The 27,656-nt window shown below is 51.6% G+C and overlaps 1 long non-coding RNA gene across 1 annotated transcript in view; it reads right to left on the bottom strand.

Annotated features, from left to right (window-relative positions):
* Positions 1 to 19,058, bottom strand: part of LOC140472389 (uncharacterized) — a 53,401-nt gene extending 34,343 nt beyond the window's left edge. Inside the window, exon 1 of the long non-coding RNA XR_011957607.1 lies at positions 18,901 to 19,058. This is a non-coding gene — a long non-coding RNA (uncharacterized lncRNA). The remainder of the gene's footprint in view (positions 1 to 18,900) is intronic.
* Positions 19,059 to 27,656: the final 8,598 nt, after the last annotated feature.

Here is a 27,656-nt window from a genome sequence, read left to right as displayed (position 1 = left end):
CGGTGGGGCACTGGGCTTGGTGCGAGGGATTCCAATTATCCCAAGTGACAAAGTCAGGATGGGGATCTTTGAAGTCGAAAGTATCGGAATTATATTAGAAAAGGTATTTGGATGGGTTATCATGATTCCATCCCACATGCTGTGGAGATAGAGGGGACATTGACAGGGTCCACACTGACGTAAATGTGAAGGAACAGGCCATACCATGGCATTCCCATAGCCTGTCATTAACGAATTCGGCTCCTCTCACATCAAGCTGTGGTCCTAACTACACTCACCTTGATATATCTCGGGATACCGGTGGTTAGGATTGCAGGCTGTAACAGATGGGTCCGATCATGGTGAATAATGCCTGGATACACCACCAGGGACTGGAAGGTAGATGGAACTCCCCGGGTGATCACCTTAGTTTCATTCATTTGCAGTGTTTGAGTGTTCCTGGCTGGGCCCAGTATTGATTGCCTGTCCGTAGCTGCTCGGGATCTGGTTTTGGTGGTGAGCTGCCTCCTTGAACTGTTGCAGGTGGTGGACTCACAATGTCCTTCGGGAAGGAATTCCAGGAGTTTGAGCCAGGAGGTCTCATTCACTTGCATTTATTCTGCTCACTGAATGTTGACTATGCATCACAATTCTGTATGGATTCTCAGAACAGAATGTGTTTTGTCGAAACAGTTTGGAGAGCCACAGTCACTCGGTGGAGAGCACTGTCACCTCACATCGCCAGAGACCTGGGTTTGATTCCACTCCTGAGCGACTGTCTGTGTGGAGTTTGTACATTCTCCCTACATCTGTATGGGATTTCTCCCACTGTTCAATGGTGGGCATTTTTGACAGATTGCCCGTAGTGTCGAGGGATATTCCGGTTAGCTGGAATAGCCATGGGAAATGTAGGGTTTCAGGGATATCATCAGTGGATGGATCTGAGTTGAATTCTCTTCAGAGGGTCATTGTGGACTCGATGGGCTGAAGGGCCTGTTTCTGCTCTGTAGGGATTCTATGATAACACTTATCAGCCATAATGACAATCGGTTTGACCAATGTACAAAATGGTTTTCGCTCAAATAGCAGGCTACTCTGACAACAAACATAACCAGCTTTTAAAATTAGGTTTGTAATTCATTGTATAAGCTTCTTTCTATTCAAAAGACTGGGTGGGGGAGGGGGAATGGGTGAAATGTTCCTGCCTCCTTGCTAAAACACAGATAGACAGCTAAGAGATGCTGGGTATATTGGACAAGTTCTACTCCCAAATCACAAAAGCCAGACAGCAGCCAGATGGTTATCCCATCAGCATAATGTCAAAGGCAACAGTTCCCCTGGACAGACATATCCCGAATAACGTCTCCACTAAACAAAGGAGGGCCCAAACAGGAAGGTACCGGGTCCTGCTGCACAAAGAAACTAACAGGAAAAAGCCATCCAAATGATTAGCAACGCTTCAAACTATTAACTGATTCTCTGAATTGGCCAGAAGTGTAGAAAGTTCTGGGAAACCATCCAGAAATGAACAAAACCAGGGATCACCTGCAGACTGATCTCTTGAATTTTCTGGAGGCTTTCTGAGATGACCAACATGGCAAGGGACAGAGACCAGCTCACCATCCAGAGAGAGGGAGAGAGAGAGGGAGAGACAAGCTGAAGGAAACCTCAGGAGCAAGGGAGAGAGGGAGTGTGAAAAACGATTGAGAGAGAGAGAGCTGGAACCAACTGAAATACTGAGTGTGACCCCTTCAGTCTGTCCATGCTTTAACGCCTGTTTGTCTCAGTCTGACTTCCCCTTCTCTCTTTGTCCTTCTCTCTCCCTGTCTGTCTCTTTCTCTCAATCTGCCTTTCTCTCACACCCTCTCTCTCACTGTTTGTCTCTGCCCCATCTTTCTCTCATCCCCCTTCTCCATCCCCACTCTCTCTACCTCTCTCTCTTTTTCTCACCTTCCCTTTCTCTTTTTCTTTATTCCAGACCTGAAAGTGCTCACCCAATTTTGACCCCCCCAAAAACATTTGCCCCTCATTTTCACTATCCTCCCAAATTTATTCCCTTCTGCAAATACCTTCCCTCCTAAATACCTACCTTACCAACTGTGCCCCCCTCAAATATTTCGCTGCCCCCAACATTGCAGTGAGCCCCACTCCCTGGGGCAGAGGGAGTTGAGTGGAAAAGTATGGAGCTGGAAAAGCCCAGCAGGTCAGACCTGAACCATCGACTCTCCTGGCTTACCTGCTGTGCTTCCCCAGCCCCACACTTTGTAACTCTGACTCTCCAGCATCTGCAGTCCTCACTTTCTGGGAGTCTGGGTTGACTGACTCACCTGTGACTGTTTTAATGTACAGCAAGATCCCAGTCCAAGAGTTACAGAAGGTTTGCATCACAGATGGAGTCCTTTCTGCCCATCATCCCCCCTCCCCCATTAAATGATCCTGGTCCTGTTCAGGATCCTCAGGATTGGCCCCTGAATGGCCTCATTGACTATCCTTCCTGTGGAGACCTCTTCTCCACCCTGTCTCAGATTTTGCATCACATGCTATCTCTCCCTCCATCTCTCTCTGACAACAGCCCCTCCTTTCTCCACCAACCCCAAAACTCCATCAAACCCTCCCCCTGTCTCTGGCTGTCCCACTTCCTCCTTGTCTCCCACTCTCCCCCTTCCCATGCAGACTCACAGCCCCTGGGCTGGAGGACATAGTGCAGAGACTAACTCACCTTTTGACTGACTGCAGTAATGCACAGCAAGATCCCACTCTGAAACCATCACCAAGTACACACACTGTCCTTCTCCCTCCTTATATGTCCTTCTCACTCTCTCTCTCTCTCTGTCTCTCTCACTCTGTCCTTTTCTCACGCTACCTCCTTGACTCTCACTGCCCATCTCCCTCTCCACTTTCTCCATCTCCAATCTCTCCATGTCTCTCTCTCTTTTTGTCACTCTCCCTTTCTCTTTCTCTTTTTCTCTATTCCAGACGCATTCAGAAAAGTACTTCATGTTCCTCCCCTACTGTGGAGGTAAAACCTGGGAGAGAGCAGGCACTGAGGCAAGCTCTTCCCAATGCCCCTTCCTCCAGTCACTGGGCCAGAGCAGAGGGGTCCAGGGAGAAAGAGGGAGAGAAACTACAGGAGAGAAAGAAAGATGGATGGACAGACAGTGAGAGGGAGGGAGAGAACAAGAGAAAGACAGGCAGGCAGAGGGAGGGAGAGGAAGTGAGAAGAACTGAGAGAGAGCAGAAGAGAGACAGACAGACAGAGAGAGAGTGAAACTCCAGGAAGAGAAATACAATGTCAGACAGATACAAGGTGAAAATTGGGAGAGAAAGAGAGGAAGAGATGTTCAGGCAGACAGCAAGAAAGAAATCCCAGGGAGAGATATAGGACAGAGAGAGAGAGGAGTTACAACAGCAGAGAGATAGAGCTGAGAGAGTGGGGTGGTGGTGGGGGCTGCTGTGATGTGGCTAGAAGGATATACAGACAGGAATAGCAAGATCCCACAAAGCTGACAGATATATGCAGAGAGAAATGAGCAAGGTGTTAGTTTTGTGAAAGACTGAATGATTAAGCATTCCTGAAAAACCTGGTGAGGTGACAAAGGGGGAAGGGAATCTACTGGGAAATGTAAACAGGACAGAGATGTGAAGGATCTTGAGCGATAGGGATTGAACGAAAGATGTGGGAGAGAGAACTGGGAACACAGAAATAGACATGAGAACTGCAGAGAGAGTGAAGGAGTGAAATCTGTGGGATCAGATCCCTCTCTAGCATTTTGCTCCTTTCCACAGACGGCCTGAATCCCACAATATGTGTGCGTGTGTGTGTGTGCGCTTTTGTCTGATGGTTCCTCATGGCAGAATAATTTGATTCTCTGTCTCTGTATTGTCCCAGTTTCAGCACCCAAACCAAATGCTGAATCATCCACGATCCTATTGAATAGTAGAGTAGGCTCGATGGGCTGAATGGTCTCCTCCTGTTCCTATTTCGGATGGTCTTATGTCCTTAACACTATCTCCCAGCTCTTGGTCCCCACACTGGAGGTTATGACTCCACAAGGCCCTGATCTGTAGAGTGCTGCACTCTTCCGTGAGTCTCGGAGGGAACCAGCCTGATTTGGATTGGAGTTGCAGCCTCTCAGTGAGAAGTGAAATCTCCTCGAGATTCCCCTCAGTCTCTCACTGTAAGGTGGAGCAGGCCAGTCTCGGGGAAGCAAACAGCAGGCCAGGTCTGCCCTGTCCTCCAGCTCCATTTCAGAAGGCCACATGGGAGGGGCTTGGTTCCTTCATCAGCTTCCCGTGCTCTCCCTTCTGGGTTAGGGTGGGGGGCGAATGGCCTTGGTCCTGGATCCTATTGAGGTGCAGGCTGGCTATGATTGGGTTATACAGGGCATGCCCCTGGAGTGAAGTCAGTTAGCTCAGTTGGCTGGACAGTTAGTTTATAATGTAGAGTAAAACCAATAGCGTGTGTTCAATTCCCACACCAGCTGGGGTTACCCTGAAGGACTCTCCTTCCCAACCTCTCCCCTCAGCTGGGCCATAGTGACCCTCTGATTAAATCCCCACCAGACACCGGTCTGTAATGAGGAGCTGTCCCATGCTCTGGTAAGACTACAGTGACATTACATTGGTTTGTACCTGGAGTTCTGTGTTCAGGACTAGTCACTGCATTGTCAGAGGGATGTTAGTGTGTGGGGAAGGTTTACTGGATGAATCCCCACTGGAATGAACAGCACTCTCTTTCCCCCAGTTAATTCACTCTTGCAGCCTTTGTGTCTTTGGAGACACAAGGACCATTTCACCTGAAACAGCAGCTGGATTTTATAGTCATAAGATTGGCTCGTTTAAACACACACACACACACACACACACACACACACAGACACACACACACACACATACACAAAGGACTCCCCCCACACACATACACACGCTCACTCAAATACAAACACGGACACACTCTTGCACACACATACACACACAAGCACACACTATCTCTCTCATACATATACACGCACAGACATACGCTCTCTCAAATACACACACGGACACACTCTCTCACACATACACGCAGACACACTCTCTCTCACACACAGACATACTCTCTCTCGCACACACACAGACTCTCTCTCTCTCTCACACACACACACACACACTCTCTCTCACACGGACACACTCTCTCTCTCACACACACACACACTCTCTCTCACACGGACACACTCTCTCACACACTCAGACACACTCTCTCACACACACATACACACACTCTCTCTCATTTACACACACACTCTCACACACCCGCTCACTCTCACGCACACAGACACTCTCTCTCTCACACACACACACAGTTTCTCACACACACAGACACTCTCTCTCACACATACACACAGACAGACACACAGACACACAATCCCTCAAACACACACAGACACACTCTTTCTGATGCACACAGACACACACTCTCTCTCACACGGAAACACTCTCTCTCACACACACAGCCACACTCTCTCACACACAAATACACACACACTCTCTCATTTACCCACACACTCTCACACACACACTGTTATTCTCTCACACGCCCACTCACTCTCACACACTCACTCTCTGTCTCTCACACACACAGACAATCTCTCTCACACACATACACACAGGCAGACACACAGACACACAATCTCACACACACACATAAACACACAGTTACACTCTCTCTCACACACACACTCTCTGTCTCTTACACACAATCTCTCTCACACACATACACACAGGCAGACACACAGACACATGATCTCATACACACACATAAACACAGAGTTACACTCTCTCTCACACACATACACATGCAGACACACGCTCCCTCAAACACACATAGAAACACTCTCTCACACACACACACTGACACACACTCTCTCACACACAGACACTCTCCCTCTCACACACATAAACATACAGTTACACTCTCTCTCATACACACATACACACGCAGACACACACTCCCTCAAACACACATAGACACACACTCCCTCACACACACAGATACACTCACTCTCACACACATTCACACTCACTCTCACGCACACAGACACACACTCTCTCACACACACATACACACTCTCTCTCACACAAGACACACTGTCATAACCACACATAGACACACAGACACATACACACATAGACACACAGACACATTCTCTCACACACAGACACACACTCTCACACACAGACACACTTTTACACACACTGTCACACACAGGCACACTCACACACACACACATACACACTCTCTCACACACAGACACACTCTCACACACATACACACAGACACACTCTCTCACACATACATACACACATACACACTCTCTCTCATACACCCTCACTCACACACATGCACACAGAGACACACACTGCTTCAAACATACACACAGCCACACACTCTCTCACACACATACATAAACTCTCACACACAGACATACTCTCACACACATACACACAGACACACTCTCTCACACATACATACACACAGACACACTCTCTCTCATACACCCTCACTCACACACATGCACACAGAGACACACACTGCTTCAAACATACACACAGCCACACACTCTCTCACACACATACATAATCTCTCACACACAGACACACTCTCACACACATACACAAAGACACACTCTCTCACACACAGATACACACATACACACTCTCTCTCATACACCCTCACTCACACACATGCAGACAGCGACACACCCCCTCTCAAACATACACACAGCCACACACTCTCACATGAACATTCACTTTCTCTCTCACACACACATATACAGACACACAGAGGTACACATGCATCCACACTCTCACACGCACATCCACAGGCAGTCTCTCTCTCTCTCTCTGACTGTTTACCTCTCTCACACACACACACACTGCTGTAAAGGCATGGTTGAGGTATTGCTGGAGAAATGATTTCTCCGAGGACTGAACCCTGATCTCACATGATGACTGCTCCAGGGAGACAGACAACAGCGACAGATGGACTTGTTGGATCTTCCTGTGCACCACCTCTTGCATCGACATCATTATTCTGTTTAGGTGCCTGCTTTTCTAAAACGTCTCCAAGCAACAAGCAACAATAGATTGATGAAAGTTTTCTTCCAAACCATGTTTCAGACACATGCTGCTGTTATTTTTCACTGATTGTTTAAAATGATCTGAATCTTCTGAAATGGGGAGTGGCTTCCATTTCAAATTACGACACCAGAGTGCCTCGGGGACCCTGAGGAAATATCAGGAAATTACATCTGTTCCTTTCTATCCTCTGCACTCTGTTCCACCAGATAGTTCTCCCTCAGTACCTCAGATAGTTCTCCCTCAGTACCTCAGATAGTTCAAAGTTTGGGAGAAGATTTGTAGCTCGGGTGCTCGGCGAACAGAACCACAACACCTCAGATAGTGCTCCCTCAATACCTCAGATGGTTCTCCCTCAATACCTCAGATAGTTCTCCCTCAGTACCTCAGAAAGTGCTTCCTCAGTACCTCAGATAGTTCTCCCTCAATACCTCTGATAGTGTGCCCTCAATACCTCAGAAAGTGCTCCCTCAACGTCACAGATAGTTCTCCCTCAGTACCTCAGATAATGCTCCCTCAATTCCTCAGATAGTGCTCCCTCAATACCTCAGCAAGTGCTCCCTCAATATCTAGGAAAGTGCCACTTTGTCGTTTTTAACCCCCAAAGCCCCTTAGACATTACCTCCACAAAACATTCACATCCTCAACACTTCAGGGCTCAGCCCAGGTCCCCCCTCAGATTGTGTTCAAACCCCTTCAGACTGGAAGGAACCACATCCACCCCAGTCCAAGATTGGAGCCCAGGTCCCCAGAACATTCCTTGTCTCTCTGGATTAATTTTAGAATTCCTACAGTGTAGAAGCAAGCCATTCCGTCCATTGGCTCCACACTGACTGTCAGAACAGCATCCCACCCAGACTCACATCCTCTACTCTATCCCAGTAATGCTGCATTTCCCATGGCATCTTTGGACTGTGGGAGGAAACTTGATCACCTGGAGGGAACCCGCACAGATACAGAGAGAATGTGTAAACTCCACACAGTCAGACACCGGGAGTTAGAATCAAACCACTGAGGCACCGTGCTGTCCTCTCTCCTGGAATGCCATCTCATCTAACCTTTTACTAAGCAACCTCCCATGTGAAACCTTCTCATCTGTCTCCTTGGTCATCCCTTCAAAAGCTCTATCAACTTGGACACATCATTTCCAAACAAAGCCAAGCTGACCATCCCTAATCAATCCTTGCTTTTCCAAATGCATGTAAATTGTCTCTCAGAATGCCCTCCAACAGCTTACCCACCACTGCCATCAGGCTCACAGCTCCATAGTTCAATGGCTGTTCCTTGCAGCCTTACTTCAATAATGGCCCATCATTAATCACCCTCCAGTCTTCAGGCACCTCACCCGTTGCCACTGATCAGTCCATCTGACAAGGCCATCTCCATCCTTCTGTAATCTAAGGCTATCATCCTCAGTATTTATCACCCAACCAATCTTCATATTACTCATGAACCCAATGATTAACCCTCCACCATTCAAATCTAAATCTTTTCTATCAACCACATCAGCAAGACCCCCACAGTGAGACATGAACAGACAGAGATTTCTAATTGGGCCATTACTGTCTGCTTCCAGCCACTCAGCATTCTGCACCAAATTCCTTGGATCTTGAGTTTTTATGTTCATTATCAGTTTCCAATATGGATCCTGATAAAAGCCTTACTGACCTCCAAGCAGGCGACAGGAAAGTATTGCCCTTATTTACACACCTGGTCACCTCCTTAAAAAGTGCAATCCCATTGGTCAGACCTGACCTCCCCTTAACACAACCATTCTGAGTGTTCTTCATGAACTCCAGTCTCTTTAAATGCTGATTAATTCTCTCTCCCAAAATTGCTTCCAACAGACCTCACACCCACGATATTTGCCTGACTGGCCTGTAGCTGCCTAGTATATCCCATGCTCCTTCTTGAATAACAGTACCACATGGTCAGTCCGACGACACCTGTCCTGTGGCCAGAGGGGATTTGAAAATGTTTGCAAGTGTACCTGTTACTTCCTCCATCACCTCATTCGGTAAACTGAGAAACATTTCCACCGTCTTTGGAGATTTATTGGGTTGTAAGAAGGCCAGACCACTCAGAACCATCTCTCTCTCTATACATGCTAATTCATTTAATTGTATCACAGAGCATCTTCACGATTTCATATCAACCCTGTCCCAATGAGCATTGACAAAATGAATCCATTCACTGTAGCCTCTGGGTCCATGCAAAAATTCTCACTGTGTTCCACAACCTACTCTTTCTGTCATTATCAATTCACCCTTATTTTCACTGTAAGGTACTTTCAGATTTTTATTTCCTCTCTTAGCACTCCTCTCTCCCAGGCAATTAGCCTGCGATACGATTTGGAGGAGTGTGGATTAGCATTGGGAAGCTCAGAAATAAGGAATAACCGACTGTGCTGAGAGTGGGGCAGTGGGATTCATTTGGGATGAGTACATGGAAGCTGAGGAATAAACCTCAGTCCTGCAGCATGAAAATATCCCTTTGAGCTGGCAGGTCAGTCACACGAAACGAAAACTTGATCCCTTGGAAAAGAGGGTGGTAACCAAATGAAGACGGTCTGTTTGAACACAGTCTCTGGAATCTGGTCGTGGGAATCATTGCTGAGCAGGGTATGTAGGAAGCAGAGGCAGAAATATACTGAACAATTTCGGATATTCCTCTTAGACCACAAGATATGGGAGCAGAAATTAGGCCATTCAGCCCATCTGATAGTGTGGCACTCACTCAGTCCTGACTCTCTTACAATGCAGGTATCCCCCAGACTGATGCGCTGACAGTACAGCACTCCCTCAGTCATGATCCTCTGACAGTGTGGCACTCCCTCAGTACTGACTCTCTGACAGTGCAGCACTCCCTCAGTACTGACTCTCTGACACTGCAGCTCTCCCTCAGTAATGACCATTTGACAGTGCAGCACTCCCTCAGTACTGACCCTCTGACAGTGTGGCACTCCCTCAGTACTGACCCTCTGACAGTGCAGCACTCCTTCAGTAATGACCCTCTGACAGTGCAGCACTCCCTCAGTACAGACCCTCCGACAGTATGGCACACCCACAGTACAGATCCTCTGACAGTGCAGCCCTCCCTCAAACTGACCCTCTGACAGTCCAGCACTCCCTCAGTACTGACCCTCTCACAGGGTAGCAATCCCTGAGTACTGACCCTCTCACAGTGCGGCGCTCCCACAGTATAGACCCTCTGATAGTGCAGCACTCCCTCAGCACTGACCATCCGAAAGTGCATCTCTCCGACAATGCAGCTCTCAACAGTACAGACCCTCTGACAGTGCAGCACTCCCTCAGTACTGTCCCCCTGACAGTGCAGCACTCCCTCAGTACTGACCCTCTGACAGTGCAGCACTCCCTCAGTACTGACCCTCTGACAGTGCAGCACTCCCTCAGTACTGTCCCCCTGGCAGTGCAGCACTCCCTCAGTACTGACCCTCTGACAGTGCAGCACTCCCTCAGTACTGACCCTCTGACAGTGCAGCACTACCTTGTTACTGGTCCTCTGACAGTGCAGCACTCCCTCAGTACTGACCCTCTGACACTGCAACAGCTCCTTGGCCCTGCGCCCCTGACGGCGCTGCAATCCCTCAGTACTGACCCTCTGACAGTGCAGCACTCCCTCAGTACTGACCCTCTGACAGTGCCGCACTCCCTCAGTACTGACCCCCTGACAGTGCAGCACTCCCTCAGTTTTGACCCTCTGACAGTGCAGCACTCCCTCAGTACTGGCCCTCTGACAGTGCAACTCTCCCTCAGTACTGTTCCTATGACACTGCAGTACTCCCTCAGAACTGACCCTCTGACACTGCAACAGCTCCTTGGCCCTGCGCCCCTGACGGCGCTGCAATCCCTCAGTACTGACCCTCTGACAGTGCAGCACGCCCTCAGTACTGACCCTCTATCAGTGCAGCTCTCCCCCAGTACTGACCCTCTGTCAGTGCAGCACGCCCTCAGTACTGACCCTCTATCAGTGCAGTTCTCCCTCAGTACTGACCCTCCGACAGTGCAGCACTCCTTCAGTACTGACCCTCCGACAGTATGGCACACCCACAGTACAGACCTCTGACAGTGCAGCCCTCCCTCAAACTGACCCTCTGACAGTCCAGCACTCCCTCAGTACTGACCCTCTCACAGGGTAGCAATCCCTGAGTACTGACCCTCTCACAGTGCGGCGCTCCCACAGTATAGACCCTCTGATAGTGCAGCACTCCCTCAGCACTGACCATCCGAAAGTGCATCTCTCCCACAGTACAGTCGCTCCGACAATGCAGCTCTCAACAGTACAGACCCTCTGACAGTGCAGCACTCCCTCAGTACTGTCCCCCTGACAGTGCAGCACTCCCTCAGTACTGACCCTCTGACAGTGCAGCACTACCTTGGTACTGGCCCTCTGACAGTGCAGCACTCCCTCAGTACTGACCCTCTGACACTGCAACAGCTCCTTGTCCCTGCACCCCTGACGGCGCTGCAATCCCTCAGTACTGACCCTCTGACAGTGCAGCACTCCCTCAGTACTGACCCTCTGACAGTACCCAGTCCCTCAGTACTGACCCTCTGACAGTGCAGCACTCCCTCAGTACTGGCCCTCTGACAGTGCAACTCTCCCTCAGTACTGTTCCTATGACACTGCAGTACTCCCTCAGAACTGACCCTCTGACACTGCAACAGCTCCTTGGCCCTGCGCCCCTGACGGCGCTGCAATCCCTCAGTACTGACCCTCTGACAGTGCAGCACGCCCTCAGTACTGACCCTCTATCATTACAGCTCTCCCTCAGTACTGACCCTCTGACAGTGCAGCACGCCCTCAGTACTGACCCTCTATCATTGCAGCTCTCCCTCAGCACTGCTCCTTTGACGCTGCAGCACACCCTCAGAAATGACGCTCTGACACAACAGCATTCCCTCAGTACTGACACTCTGAATCTGCAGCACTCTCTTTACACTGAAATTTCTGCAGTGCAGCATTCCCTCTGTACTGATACTCATACAGTCTGGCATTCCCTCAGTACTGACCATCCGACAATGTAGCCCTCCCTCAATACAGATGCTTTAAAGTGCAGCACTCCCTCGGTACTGACCCTCCGATAACGTGGCATTTTCTCAGTACTGACCCTCCGACAGAGCAGAACTCCCTCAGTACTGACACTCTGACAGTGCGGCACTGCCTCAGTCCTGCACTTCTGATAGTCCAGCACTGCCTCAGTACTGACCCTTTGGCAGTGCAGCACTCCCACAGTACTGACCCTCTGTAAAAACGCTCCCACAGAACTGACACACTGACCGTGTTGCGCTCTCTCAGTAATGACCCTTTGAGCGTACATCACTCTCTCAGTACTGACCCTCTAGCAATGCAGCAATCACTCAGTACTGACTGTCTGACACATAGTATGGAGCTCCCTCAGTACTGACCCCCTCACAGTGCGGTGATCCCTCAGTACTGACCCCCTCACAGCGCGGTGATCCCTCAGTACTAATCCCCTCAGAGTGCGGTGCTCCCTCAGTTCTAACCCTTTCACAGTGCAGCGCTCCCTCAGCAGTGACCCTCTCACAGTGCAACACTCTGACAGCATGGCCATCCATTAGTACTGACCGTCAGAGAGTGCGCACTTCATCATTACTGACCCTCTCACTGCACAGCAATCCCTCCATCCTGACTCACTGACAATGCAGCACTAACTCCACACTGACCCTCTGACAATGCTGCACTCCCTCCACACTGAACCTCTGACAATGCAGCACTCCCTCCACACTGATCCTGACAATTCTGCACCCCCTCCACACTAATCCTCTGACAATGCTGCACTCCCTCCACACTAACCTTCTGAAAATGCTGCACTCCCTCCAGACTGACCCTCTGACAATGCTGCACTCCCTCCACACTGATCCTCTGAAAATGCTGCACTCCCTCCACACTGATCCTCTGACAATGCTGCACTCCCTCCACACTGACACTCTGACAATGCTGCACCCCCTTCATACTGACCCTCTAACAATGCTGCACTCCCTCCACACTAATCCTCTGACACTACTGCACTCCATCCACACTGATCCTCTGACAATGCTGCAATCCCTCCACATTGACCCTCTGACAATGCTGCACTCCCTCCACACTGACGCTCTGACAATGCTGCACTCCCTCCACATTGATCCTCTGACAATGCTGCACTCCCTCCACACTGACCCTCTGAAAATGCTGCACTCCCTCCACACTGACCCTCGGACAATGCTGCACTCCCTCCACACTGATCCTCTGACAATGCTGCACTCCCTCCACATTGATCCTCTGACAATGCTGCACTCCCTCCACACGGATCCTCTGACAATGCTGCACCCCCTCCACACTGACCCTCTGACAATGCTGCACTCATTCCACATTGATCATCTGACAATGCTGCACTCCCTCCACACTGACCCTCTGACAATGTTGCAATTCCTCCGCATTGACCCTCTGACAATGCTGCACTCCCTCCACACTGATCATCTGAGAATGCTGCACTCCCTCCACACTGACCCTCTGACAATGCTGCACTCCCTCCACACTGATCCTCTGACAATGCTGCACCCCCTCCACACTGATCCTCTGACAACGCTACACTCCCTCCACACTGACCCTCTGACAATTCTGCACCCCCTCCACACTGATCCTCTGACAATGCTGCACTCCCTCCACACTGACCCTCTGACAATTCTGCACCCCCTCCGTACTGACCCTCTGACAATGCTGCACTCCCTCCACACTGACCCTCTGAAAATTCTGCACCCCCTCCACACTGATCCTCTAACAATGATGCACCCCCTCCACACTGATCCTCTGACAATGCTGCACTCCCTCCACACTGACCCTCTGACAACGCTGCAGTTCCTCCACACTAATCCTCTGACAACGCTGCACTCCCTCCACACTGATCCTCTGACAATGCTGCACTCCGTCCACACTGACCCTCTGACAATGATGCACTCCCTCCACACTGACCCTCTGACAATTCTGCACCCCCTCCATACTGATCCTCTGACAATGCTGCACTCCCTCCACACTGACCCTCTGACAACGCTGCACCCCCTCCTCACTGACCCTCTGACAATGCTGCACCCCCTCCACACTGATCCTCTAACAATGATGCACTCCCTCCACACTGACCCTCTGACAATGATGCATTCTCTCCACACTGACACTCTGACAATTCTGCACTCCCTCCACACTGATCCTCTGACAATGATGCACTCCCTCCACACTGATCCTCTGACAATGGTGCACTCCGTCCACACTGATCCTCTGACAATGCTGCACTCCCTCCATACTGATCATCTGACAATGCTGCACACCCTACACACTGATCCTCTGACAATGCTGCAACCCCTCCACACTGATCCTCTGACAATGCTGCACTCCCTCCACTCTGATCCTCTGATAATTCTGCACTCCCTCCACACTGATCCTCTGAAAATGCTGCACTCCCTCCACTCTGATCCTCTGATAATGCTGCACTCCCACCACACTGAACCTCTGACAATGCTGCACTCCCTCCACACTGACCCTCTGACAATGCTGCACTCCCTCCACACTGATCTTCTGACAATGCTGCACCCCCTCCACACTGATCCTCTGACAATGCTGCACTCCCTCCACACTGACCCTCTGACAATGCTGCACTCCCTCCACACTGATCCTCTGACAATGCTGCACCCCCTCCACACTGATCCTCTGATAATGCAGCACTCCCTCCACAATGATTCTCTGACAATGCTGCACTCCCTCCATACTGACTCTCTGGCAATGCTGCACTCCCTACTCACTGACCCACTGACAATGCTGCACTCCCTCCACACTGATCCTCTGATAATGCTGCACTCCCTCCACACTGATTCACTGACAATGCTGCACTCCCTCCACACTGATCCTCTGAAAATTTTGCACTCCCTCCACACTGATCCGCTGACAATGCTGCACCCCCTCCACACTGATCCCCTGACAATGCGCACTCCCTCCACACTGATCCTCTGATAATGCTGCATTCCCTCCACACTGACCCAATGACAATGCTGCACTCGCTCCACACTGATCCTCTGATAATACTGCACTCCCTCCTCACTGACCCACTGACAATGCTGCACGCCCTCCACACTGCTCCCCTGACAATGCTGCACTCCATCCACACTGATCCTCTGACAATGCTGCATTCCCTCCACACTGATCCTCTGATAATGCTGCACTCCCTCCACACTGGCCCACTGACAATGCTGCACTCTCTCCACACTGACCCTCTGACAATGCTGCATCCCCTCCATACTGACCCACTGACAATGCTGTAGTCCCTCCACACTGACCCACTGACAATGCTGCACTCCCTCCACACTGATCCTCTGATAATGCTGCACTCCCTCCACACTGATCCTCTGACAATGCTGTAGTCCCTGCACACTGACCCACTGACAATGCTGTTCTCCCTCCACACTGATCCTCTGACAATGCTGCACCCCCTCCACACTGATCCTCTGACAATGCTGCACTCCCTCCACACTGATCCTCTGACAATGCTGCACCCCCTCCACACTGACCCTCTGACAATGCTGCACTCCCTCCACACTGATCCTCTGACAATGCTGCACTCCCTCCACACTGACCCTCTGACAATGCTGCACTCCCTCCACACTGATCCTCTGACAATGCTGCACTCCCTCCACACTGATCCTCTGACAATGCTGCACTCCCTCCACACTGATCCCCTGATAGTGATGCACTCCCTCCAAACTGATCCTCTGACAATGCTGCACTCCCTCCACACTGATCCTCTGATAGTGATGCACCCCCTCCACACTGATCCTCTGATAGTGATGCACTCCCTCAGAACTGACTCTCTGATAGCGTGGAAGTGGCCCTATACTGACCCTCTGACCGTGTGGCCCAATCTCAGGACAAAACCTCTGACAGCACTGCACTCCATCATAACTGAGACTCTGACAGTGCAGCACTGCCTCAGTACTGACTCATTGACAGGGTAGCACTCCCTCAGTACTGACCCATTGCCTTGGTCGTGCACCTCTGACAGTCCAGCAGTGCCTCAGTACTGTCTATCTGACAGTGCAGCACTCCCTCAGTACTGACCCTCTGACAGTGTCGCCCTCCCTCAGTACTGACCCTCTGACAGTGTGGAAGTGGCCCTATACTGGCCTTCCGACAGTGTGGCCCAATCTCAGGTCAAAACCTCTGACAGTACAGCACTCCATCAGAACTGAAACTCTGACAGTACAGCACTGCATTAGTACTGACTCATTGACAGTGTAGTACTCTCTCAGTACTGACCCTCTGCCTCGGTCCTGCACCTCTGACAGTCCAGCAGTGCCTCAGGGTACTGTCTATCTGACTGTGCAGCACTCTCTCTGTGCCATCCCTCTGACAGTGCAGCACTCCCTCAGTACTGACCCTCTGGCAATGAGGCACTCCCTCAGTACTGACCCTCTGATGGTGCAGTGCTTTCTCAGTGCAGATCCTCTGATAGGGAGGCTTGCCATCTGGACTGACCCTCTGACAGTGTGGTGCTCACTCAATACTGACTCTCCGACAGTGCAGCACTCCCTCAGTACTGACCCTCTGAAATAGCACTCACTCAGAACTGACACTCTCACTGTATAGCGCTCCCTCAGTACTGACCTTTTGATAGTGCATGCTCCCTCAGTTCTGACCCTCTGACAGTGTAGTGCTCGTTCAGTCCTGACCCTCTGATGGTGCAGTGCTCTCAGAGTACAGAGCTTCAGACAGTGCGGCATTCCCTCTGGATTGAACCGTTGACAGTCTGGTTCTCCCTCAGTACTGACCCTTTGACAGTGTAGTACTCCTCAGAAATGGCCCTCTGGTAATGCAGCAGTCCCTCACTACTGACTGTCCGATAGTGCGGTGATCCCTCAGTACTCACCCTCTGACAGTGCAGCACTCCCTCAGTCCTGACGCTTACACAGTGCAGAACTTCTTCAGTACAGACCATCTGACCGTGTGGCTCTGCCCCCATACCGACCATGTGACAGTGTGATACACCCTCAGTACTGACCCTCTGAAAATGCAGCACTCCCAGTACTGACACTGTGACAGTGAAGCACTCCCTCAGTACTGACCCTCTGACAGTGCAGCACTCCCTCAGAACTGTCCCCTTTGACAGGGCAACACTCACTCAGTACTGACCCTCCAACAGTGCAGCACTCCCTCAGTACTGACCCTCTGACAGTGCAGCACTCCCTGAGTACTGACACTCTGACTGTGCAGCACTCACTCAGTACTGGCAATCTGACAGTGCAGTGCTCCCTCTGTAAGGAGCCTCTGACATTGCATCACTCCCTCAGTACTGACCCTCTGACAGTGCAGCGCTCCATCAGTACTGACCCTCTGACAGTGCAGCACTCCCTCAGTACTGACCATCTGACAGTGCAACGCTCCCTCAGTACTGACCCTCTGACACTGCAGCACTCCCTCAGTACTGACCCTCTGACAGTGCAGCACTCCCTCAGTACTGACCCTCTCACAGTGCGGCGCTCCATCAGTACTGACCCTCTGACATTGCAGCACTCCCTCAGTACTGACCCTCTGACAGTGCAGCACTCCCTCAGTACTGACCCTCGGACAGTGCAGCACTCCCTCAGTACTGACCTTCCAACAGTGCAGCACTCCCTCAGTGTTGACCTTCCGACAGTGCAGCACTCCCTCAGCACTGACCCACTTTTTTTCTATTTCACAGAGTCTTGTGTATATTTGGAGACATAGGGTTTGCAGATTCTGAGGAAGCATGAGAGAGACACACAAACCAAGCCCTGTCTGAAACTCTGCAATAGACCTTCAGAGGCACAGAGTCACTGAGATGCACAGCTTGGAAACAGACCCTCCTGTCCAACTTGTCCATACCAACCCGATATTCTCATCTCATTTCATTCCATTTGCTAGCACTTGGCTGATATCCCTCTAAACCCTTCCTATTCACATACTCATCCTGATGCCTTTTAAATGCCGCAATTATACCAGCCCCCATCACTTCCTCTGGCAGCTACCTGCATGCCCTTGAATAAGTGCTCAAACATTCATACAGTCGATACAAACTCTAATAAACACCAACCTACAAAAGGCTATCATTGTCATTTTCAACTGACCCTTTGCTTCTTCATTTCGCTGATTTGATCGGAGGTAAAGAAACAGAGTTAGTGACCATCCACCGTCACCCTGTTATAAAACTTATTTTCAAATGTGGCTTGTATGTGATTCTCACAGCCTCTAATAGTTGCCTGGAAGGTGGGGGTGAGCTGTACTCTCCTGCTGCAGTCCTTGGGTGACCCACAGCGATGTTAGGGAGGGAGATCCAGGAGTTTGACCTGAACCATGTAAAGAGCTCTCTTACTGGAGTGCCCTTTTTAAAGTTGGGAAGTTATTATAGACCAGGAGGACCCGAGAGCTGCTGTCTTGTCAGAGAGAGAGGCTGGTGGGTCACACACCTCAGGTGAGGGGCAAGGTTGAGAAGCTGGGGCCTTCCTGGTCATTTCAGACATGATAGAGATTGAACCAACAATGTTGGCATCACGAACCTGTTAGCTGAGGTAACTGACCCCCCCCCCCCCCCCCCCCTCCCCCGCTTTGTAGCAGAGGGATTCAATCCCTTGAATAGAGCAAGCTTGAGAATTCAACACTAAAATCAATCTGTACGGACGCGCTAGAGACCTGAAACATCAATACAGAGATTGCTGAAGAAGCTCAGCATGTCCGGCAGCATCTCTGAAGGGAGAGGGAGAAAGAGACAGAGAGAGAGTTCACCTTTCAATCCAGTGATTTCTGCGGGAAAGTTCCTTCAGAACAGACCGTTTTGAGGAAGGGTCACTTGACAAAGGCACTTCACAAAGATCCTGATCAATGTAACTTTGTGATGTTAGATCAGAAGGAACAGCTCAGACCTAACATTTCAGTGTGCCTGTGTTCTGTATCTGTTCTCCCATGTATCCCACCCTCCGAATAAAATACCTTACACAGCCTTAAACCTGTTTGTCAACTTTCAGCAGAAGCAGCCTCAGGGCATTGAACACAGACTGAATTACTCAGTGACGCTTGGATCAGGTCAAGTTCTCAAGTCAACAGATGGTGGGGAAATTCAGCACAATTCAGCAGGTAGCAACGGTGAAGAGACAGAGGAACAATTCGCATTTCAAGTGATCCTTCCTCAAAACGGTCTGTTCTGAAAGAACTTTCCCGCAGAAATCACTGGATTGAAAGGTGAACTCTCTCTCTGTCTCTTTCTCCCTCTCCCTTCAGAGGTTCTGCTGGATATGCTTAGCTTCTTCAGAAATCTCTGTATTGATGTTTCAGGTCTCCAGCGCGACCGTACAAGTTGATTTTAGTGTTGAATTCTCCAGCTTGCTCTATTAAAGGGATTGAATCCCTCTGCCATAAAGTGGGGGGGGGGGGGGTCAGTTAACACAGCTAACAGGTTCGTGATGCCAACATTTTTGGTTCAATCTCTATCATGTCTGAAATGACCATGAAGGCCCCAGCTTCTCAACCTCTCCTCTCACCTGAGGTGTGTGACCCACCAGGCCTCTCTCTCTGACAAGACAGCAGCTCTCGTGTCCTCCTGGTCTATAATAACTTCCCACCTTTAAAAAGGCACTCCAGTAAGAGAGCTCTTTACATGGTTCAGGTCAAACTCCTGGAGCTCCCTCCCTAACATCACTGTGGGACACCCAAGGACTGCAGCAGGAGAGTACAGCTCACCCCCACCTTCCAGGCAACTATTAGAGGCTGTGGGAATCACATACAAGCCACATTTGAAAATAAGTTTTATAACAGGGTGACGGTGGATGGTCACTAACTCTGTTTCTTTGCTTGTATTCAAATCAGCGTAATGAAGAAGCTAAGGGTGGGTTGAAAATGACAGAGGGTCAGTACTGAGGGAGCACCATACTGTCAGAGGGTCAGTACAGAGAGAGTGCTACACTGTCAGAGGGTCATTACAGAGAGAGTGCTACACTGTCAGCTGGTCAGTATTGAGGCACTGCTGGACTGTCAGAGGTGCAGGACCGAGCCAGAGGGTTAGTACTGAGGGAGTGCTACACTGTCAATGGGTCAGTGCTGAGGGAGTGCTAAACTGTCAATGGGTCAGTACTGAGGGAGTGCTACATTGTCAATGGGTTAGTACTGAGGGAGTGCTAAACTGTCAATGGGTCAGTGCTGAGGGAGTGTTACACTGTCGGAGGGTCAGTGCTGAGGGAGTGCTGCACTGTCAGAGGGTCAGTACTGAGGGAGTGCTGAACTGTCAGAGGGTCAGTACTGAGGGAGTACTACATTGTCAATGGGTCAGTACTTAGGGAGTGTTACATTGTCAATGAGTCAGTACTGATGGAGTGCTGCACTGTCAGAGGTTTTGTCCTGAGATTGGGCCACACTGTCAGAGGGTCAGTATAGGGCCACTTCCACACTGTCAGAGAGTCAGTACTGATGGAGTACATCACTATTCAGAGGATCAGTATGGAGGGAGTGCTGTATTGACAGGATCAGTATGGAGGGAGTGCAGCATTGTCAGAGGGTCAGTGTGGAGGGAGTGCAGCATTTTCAGAGATTCAGTATGGAGGGAGTGCAGCATTGTCAGAGGGTCAGTATGGAGGGAGTGCAGCATTGTCAGTGAGTCAGGACAGAGGGATTGCTGTGCAGTGAGGGGGTCAGTAATGATGAAGTGCGCACTCTCTGAGAGTCAGTACTCATGGATGGCCATGCTGTCAGAGTGTCGCACTGTGAGAGGGTTACTACTGAGGGAGCGCTGCACTGTGAAAGGGTTAGAACTGAGGGAGCACCACACTCTGAGGGGATTAGTACTGGGGGACCACCGCGATGTGAGGGGGTCAGTACTGAGGGATCACTGCACTGTGAGGGGATTAGTACTGAGGGATCACCGCACTGTGAGGGGGTCAGTACTGAGGGAGCACCACACTCTGAGGGGATTAGTACTGAGGGATCACCGCGATGTGAGGGGGTCAGTACTGAGGGATCACCGCACTGTGAGGGGATTAGTACTGAGGGATCACCGCGATGTGAGTGGGTCAATACTGAGGGAGCACCACACTCTGAGGGGATTAGTACTGAGGGATCACCGCGCTGTGAGGGGGTCAGTACTGAGGGAGCACCACACTCTGAGGGGGTCAGTACTGAGGGAGCTCCACACTCTGAGGGGATTAGTACTGAGGGATCACCGCGATGTGAGGGGGTCAGTACTGAGGGATCACCGCGATGTGAGGGAGTCAGTACTGAGGGAGCACCACACTCTGAGGGGATTAGTACTGAGGGACCACCGCGATGTGAGGGGGTCAGTACTGAGGGATCACCGCGATGTGAGGGGGTCAGTACTGAGGGATCACCGCGCTGTGAGGGGGTCAGTACTGAGGGATCACCGCACTGTGAGTGGGTCAGTACTGAGGGAGCACTGCACTGTGAGTGGGTCAGTACTGAGGGAGCACTGCACTCTGTGGGGGTCAGTACTGAAGGATCACCGCACTGTGAGGGTGTCAGAACTGAGGGATCACCGCACTGTGAGGGGGTCAGTAATGAGGGAGCACTGCACACTGAGGGGGTCAGTACTGAGGGATCACCGCACTGTGAGGGGGTCAGTACTGAGGGAGCACTGCACACTGAGGGGGTCAGTACTGAGGGATCACCGCACTGTGAGGGGGTCAGTACTGAGGGAGCTCCCACTATGTGTCAGACAGTGAGTACTGAGTGATTGCTGCATTGCAAGAGGGTCAGTACTGAGAGAGTGATGCACACTCAAAGGGTCATTACTGAGGGAGCGCTACACAGTCAGTGTGTCAGTTCTGAGGGAGTGTTGTTTCAGAGGGTCCGTACTGAGGGAGAGCTGCACTGCCAAAGGGTCAGTACTGAGGGAGTGCTGCACTGCCTAAGGGTCAGTACTGAGGGAGTGCTGCACTGTCATAGGAACAGTATTGAGGGAGAATTGCACTGCCAGAAGGTCAGTACTGAGGGAGTGCTGCACTGTCAGAGGGTCAGTGTGGAGGGAGTGCAGCATTGTCAGAGGATCAGTGTGGAGGGAGCGCTGCATTGTCAGTGCGTCAGGATGGAGGGATTGCTGTGCAGTGAGAGAGTCAGTAATGATGAAGTGCACTCTCTCTGACGGTCAGTACTAATGGATGGCCATGCTGTCAGAGTGTCGCACTGTGAGAGAGTTACTACTGAGGGAGCGCTGCACTGTGAAAGGGTTAGAACTGAGGGAGTACCGCAGTCTGAAGTGATTAGTACTGAGGGATCACCGCGATGTGAGGGGGTCAGTACTGAGGGAGCACCACACTCTGAGGGGATTAGTACTGAGGGATCACCGCGATGTGAGGGGGTCTTTACTGAGGGAGCACCACACTCTGAGGGGATTAGTACTGAGGGATCACCGCGATGTGAGGGGGTCTTTACTGAGGGAGCACCACACTCTGAGGGGATTAGTACTGAGGGAGAACCGCGCTGTGAGGGGGTCAGTACTGAGGGAGCACCACACTCTGAGGGGATTAGTACTGAGGGAGCACCGCGCTGTGAGGGGGTCAGTACTGAGGGTTCACCGCACTGTGAGGGGGTCAGTACTGAGGGATCACCGCACTGTGAGGGGGTCAGTACTGAGGGAGCTCCACACTATGTGTCAGACAGTCAGTACTGAGTGATTGCTGCATTGCCAGAGGGTCAGTACTGAGAGAGTGATGCACACTCAAAGGGTCATTACTGAGGGAGCCCTACACGGTCAGTGTGTCAGTTCTGAGGGAGTGTTGTTTCAGAGGGTCAGTACTGAGAGTGATGCACGCTCAAAGGGTCATTACTGAGGGAGCGCTACACAGTCAGTGTGTCAGTTCTGAGGGAGTGTTATTTCAGAGCGTCAGTACTGAGGGAGTGCTGCTCTGCCAAACGGTCAGCCCTGAGGGAGTGCTGCACTGCCAAAGGGTCAGTACTGAGGCAGTGCCGCACTGTCAGAGTGTCAGTACTGAGGGAGGTCTGCTCTGTCGGAGGGTCAGTACTGAGAAAATGCCACATTATCAGAGGGTCGGTATCGAGGGAGTGCTGCACTGTAAGTGCTTCGGTATTGAGGGAGGGCTACATTGTCGGAGGGTCAGTACTGACGGAATGCCACATTGTAGAAAAGTCAGCACAAAGAGAGTGCTGCAGTGTCAGAGTGTCAGTACTGAGGGAATGCTGTTGTGTCAGAGCGTCATTTCTGAGGGTGTGCTGCAGTGTCAAAGGAGCAGTGCTGAGGGAGAGCTGCACAGTCAGAGGGTCAGTACTGAGAGAGTGCTGCACTGTCAGAAGGTCAGTACTGAGGGATTGCAGCACCGTCAGGGGCGCAGGGCCAAGTGGCTGTTGCAGTGTCAGAGGGTCAGTTCTGAGGGAGTACTGAATGATCAGAGAATGTGCCGCATTGTCTGAATGTCAGTATGAACGTGCCCCACACTGTGGGAGGGTCAGTATACATGCAATGCCTCATTGTCAGAGGGTCAGTACGGAGGGAGTGCTGCACTGTCAGAGGGTCAGTACAGAGGGAGTGCTGCACTGTCAGGGGGTCAGTACAGAGGGAGTGCTGCATTGTCAGGGGGTCAGTACAGAGGGAGTGCTGCACTGTCAGGGGGTCAGTACAGAGGGAGGGCTGCACTGTCAGAGGGTCAGTGCGGAGGGAGTGCTGCACTGTCAGAGGGTCTGTACGGAGAGAGTGCTGCACTGTCAGAGGGTCGGTACGGAGAGAGTGCTGCACTGTCAGAGGGTCAGTTCTGAGGGAGTGCTGCACTGTCAGAGGGTTAGTACTGAGGGAGTGCTGCACTGTCAGAGGGTCTGTACTGTGGGAGTGCTGCAATGTCAGAGGGTCAGTACTGAGGGAGTGCTGCACTGTCAGAGGGTCAGTACTGAGGGAGTGCTGCACTGTCAGAGGGTCAGTACTGAGGGAGTGCTGCACTGTCAGAGGGTCAGTGCTGAGGGAGTGCTGCACTGTCAGAGGGTCAGAACTGAGGGAGTGCTGCACTGTCAGAGGGTCAGTACTGAGGGAGTGCTGCACTGTCAGAGGGTCAGTACTGATGGAGTGCTGCACTGTCAGAGGGTCAGTGCTGAGGGAGTGCTGCACTGCTAGAGGGTCAGTACTGAGGGAGTGCTGCACTGTCAGACGGTCAGTACTGAGGGAGTGCTGCACTGTCAGAGGGCCAGTACTGAGGGAGTGCTGCACTGTCAGAGGGTCTGTACTGAGGGAGTGCTGCACTGTCAGAGGTTCTGTACTGTGGGAGTGCTGCTCTGTCAGAGGGTCTGTACTGTGGGAGTGCTGCACTGTCAGAGGGTCAGTACTGAGGGAGTGTAGCACTCTCGGAGAGTCAGTACTGAGGGAGTGCTGCACTGTCGGATGGTCAGTGCTGAGGGACTGTAGCACTCTCGGAGGGTCAGTACTGAGGGAGTGCTGCACTGTCAGAGGGTCAGTGCGGAGGGAGTGCCACACTGTCAGAGGGTCAGTACTAAGGGAGTGCTGCACTGTCAAAGGGTCAGTACTGAGGGAGTGCTGCACTGTCAGAGGGTCTGTACGGAGAGAGTGCTGCACTGTCATAGGGTCTGTACAGAGAGAGTGCTGCACTGTCAGAGGGTCAGTTCTGAGGGAGTGCTGCACTGTCAGAGGGTTAGTACTGAGGGAGTGCTGCACTGTCAGAGGGTCTGTACTGTGGGAGTGCTGCAATGTCAGAGGGTCAGTACTGAGGGAGTGCTGCACTGTCAGAGGGTCAGTACTGAGGGAGTGCTGCACTGTCAGAGGGTCAGTACTGAGGGAGTTCTGCACTGTTAGAGGGTCAGTGCTGAGGGAGTGCTGCACTGTCAGAGGGTCAGTACTGAGGGAGTGCTGCACTGTCAGAGGGTCAGTACTGAGGGAGTGCTGCACTGTCAGAGGGTCAGTACTGATGGAGTGCTGCACTGTCAGAGGGTCAGTGCTGAGGGAGTGCTGCACTGCCAGAGGGTCAGTACTGAGGGAGTGCTGCACTGTCAGACGGTCAGTACTGAGGGATTGCTGCACTGTCAGAGGGTCAGTACTGAGGGAGTGCTGCACTGTCAGAGGGTCTGTACTGAGGGAGTGCTGCACTGTCAGAGGTTCTGTCCTGTGGGAGTGCTGCTCTGTCAGAGGGTCTGTACTGTGGGAGTGCTGCAATGTCAGAGGGTCAGTACTGAGGGAGTGCTGCACTGTCAGAGGGTCAGTACTGAGGGAGTGCTGCACTGTCAGAGGGTCAGTACTGAGGGAGTGCTGCACTGTCAGAGGGTCAGTGCTGAGGGAGTGCTGCACTGTCAGAGGGTCAGAACTGAGGGAGTGCTGCACTGTCAGAGGGTCAGTACTGAGGGAGTGCTGCACTGTCAGAGGGTCAGTACTGATGGAGTGCTGCACTGTCAGAGGGTCAGTGCTGAGGGAGTGCTGCACTGCTAGAGGGTCAGTACTGAGGGAGTGCTGCACTGTCAGACGGTCAGTACTGAGGGAGTGCTGCACTGTCAGAGGGTCAGTACTGAGGGAATGCTGCACTGTCAGAGGGTCTGTACTGAGGGAGTGCTGCACTGTCAGACGTTCTGTACTGTGGGAGTGCTGCTCTGTCAGAGGGTCTGTACTGTGGGAGTGCTGCACTGTCAGAGGGTCAGTACTGAGGGAGTGTAGCACTCTCGGAGAGTCAGTACTGAGGGAGTGCTGCACTGTCGGATGGTCAGTGCTGAGGGAGTGTAGCACTCTCGGAAGGTCAGTACTGAGGGAGTGTTGCACTGTCAGAGGGTCAGTGCGGAGGGAGTGCCACACTGTCAGAGGGTCAGTACTAAGGGAGTGCTGCACTGTCAAAGGGTCAGTACTGAGGGAGTGCTGCACTGTCAGAGGGTCTGTACGGAGAGAGTGCTGCACTGTCATAGGGTCTGTACGGAGAGAGTGCTGCACTGTCAGAGGGTCAGTTCTGAGGGAGTGCTGCACTGTCAGAGGGTTAGTACTGAGGGAGTGCTGCACTGTCAGAGGGTCTGTACTGTGGGAGTGCTGCAATGTCAGAGGGTCAGTACTGAGGGAGTGCTGCACTGTCAGAGGGTCAGTACTGAGGGAGTGCTGCACTGTCAGAGGGTCAGTACTGAGGGAGTGCTGCACTGTCAGAGGGTCAGTGCTGAGGGAGTGCTGCACTGTCAGAGGGTCAGTACTGAGGGAGTGCTGCACTGTCAGAGGGTCAGTACTGAGGGAGTGCTGCACTGTCAGAGGGTCAGTACTGATGGAGTGCTGCACTGTCAGAGGTTCTGTCCTTTGGGAGTGCTGCTCTGTCAGAGGGTCTGTACTGTGGGAGTGCTGCACTGTCAGAGGGTCAGTACTGAGGGAGTGTAGCACTCTCGGAGAGTCAGTAATGAGGGAGTGCTGCACTGTCGGAGGGTCAGTGCTGAGGGAGTGCTGCACTGTCAGAGGGTCAGTAGTGTGGGAGTGCTGCACTGTCAGAGGGTCTGTACTGTGGGAGTGCTGCACTGTCAGAGGGTCAGTACTGAGGAAGTGTCACACTGTCAGAGGGTCAGTACTGAGGCAGTGCTGCACTATCAGGCGGTCTGTACTGTGGGAGAGCTGCATTGTTGGAGGATCAGTACTGAGGGAGTGCTGCACTGTCAGAGGGTCAGTTCTGCGGGAGGGCTGCACTGTCAGAGAGACAGCACTGTGGTTGTGCCATACTGTTGGAAGGTCAGTACTGAGGGAGTGCTGCACTGTCAGAGGATACTACTGAGGGAGTGCTGCGCTATCAGGGGGTCAGGAATGGGGGATTGCCGCAATGTCAGAGGATCAATCTGGGGGCAGTGCTGCACTGTGAGAAGGTCAGTACTGAGGGAGTGCTGCAGTGTCAGAGAGTCAGTACTGAGGGAGTGCTGCACTGTCAGGGGATCATTACTGAGGGAGTGCTGCACTGTCAGCGCATCAGTCTGGGGGATACTTGCATTGTAAGAGAGTCAGGACTGAGTGAGTGCCACGCTATCAGATGGGCTGAATGGCCTAATTTCTGCTCCCACATCTTGTGGCCTAAGAGGAATATCCGAAATTGTTCAGTACATTTCTGCCTCTGCTTCCTACATACCCTGCTCAGCAATGATTCCCACGTCCAGATTCCAGAGACTGTGTTCAAACAGACCGTCTTCATTTGGTTACCACCCTCTTTTCCCAGTGTTGGGGTTTCTGTTTCGTGTGACTGACCTGCCAGCTCAAAGGGATATTTTCATGCTGCAGGGCTGAGGTTTATTCCTCAGCTTCCATGTGCTCATCCCAAATGAATCCCACTGTCCCACACTCAGCACAGTCGTGTGTCCCTTATTTCTGAGCTTCCCAATGCTAATCCACACTCCTCCAAATCGTATTGCAGGCTAATTGCCTGGGGGAGAGGAGTGCTAAGAGAGGAAAAAAAAATCTGAAAGCACCTTACAGTGACATTAAGAGTGAATTGATAATGAGAGAAAGAGTAGGTTGTGTAACGCAGTGAGGATTTGTGCATGGACCCAGAGACTACAGTGAATGGATGCATTATGTCGGTGCTCAT

This window comes from Chiloscyllium punctatum, unplaced genomic scaffold (assembly GCF_047496795.1).
Source record: "Chiloscyllium punctatum isolate Juve2018m unplaced genomic scaffold, sChiPun1.3 scaffold_308, whole genome shotgun sequence".
NCBI classification, from domain to species: Eukaryota; Metazoa; Chordata; class Chondrichthyes; order Orectolobiformes; family Hemiscylliidae; genus Chiloscyllium; species Chiloscyllium punctatum.
Note: the sequence above shows the minus strand (reverse complement) of the source record. Positions and strands in the feature narration are given on the sequence as shown.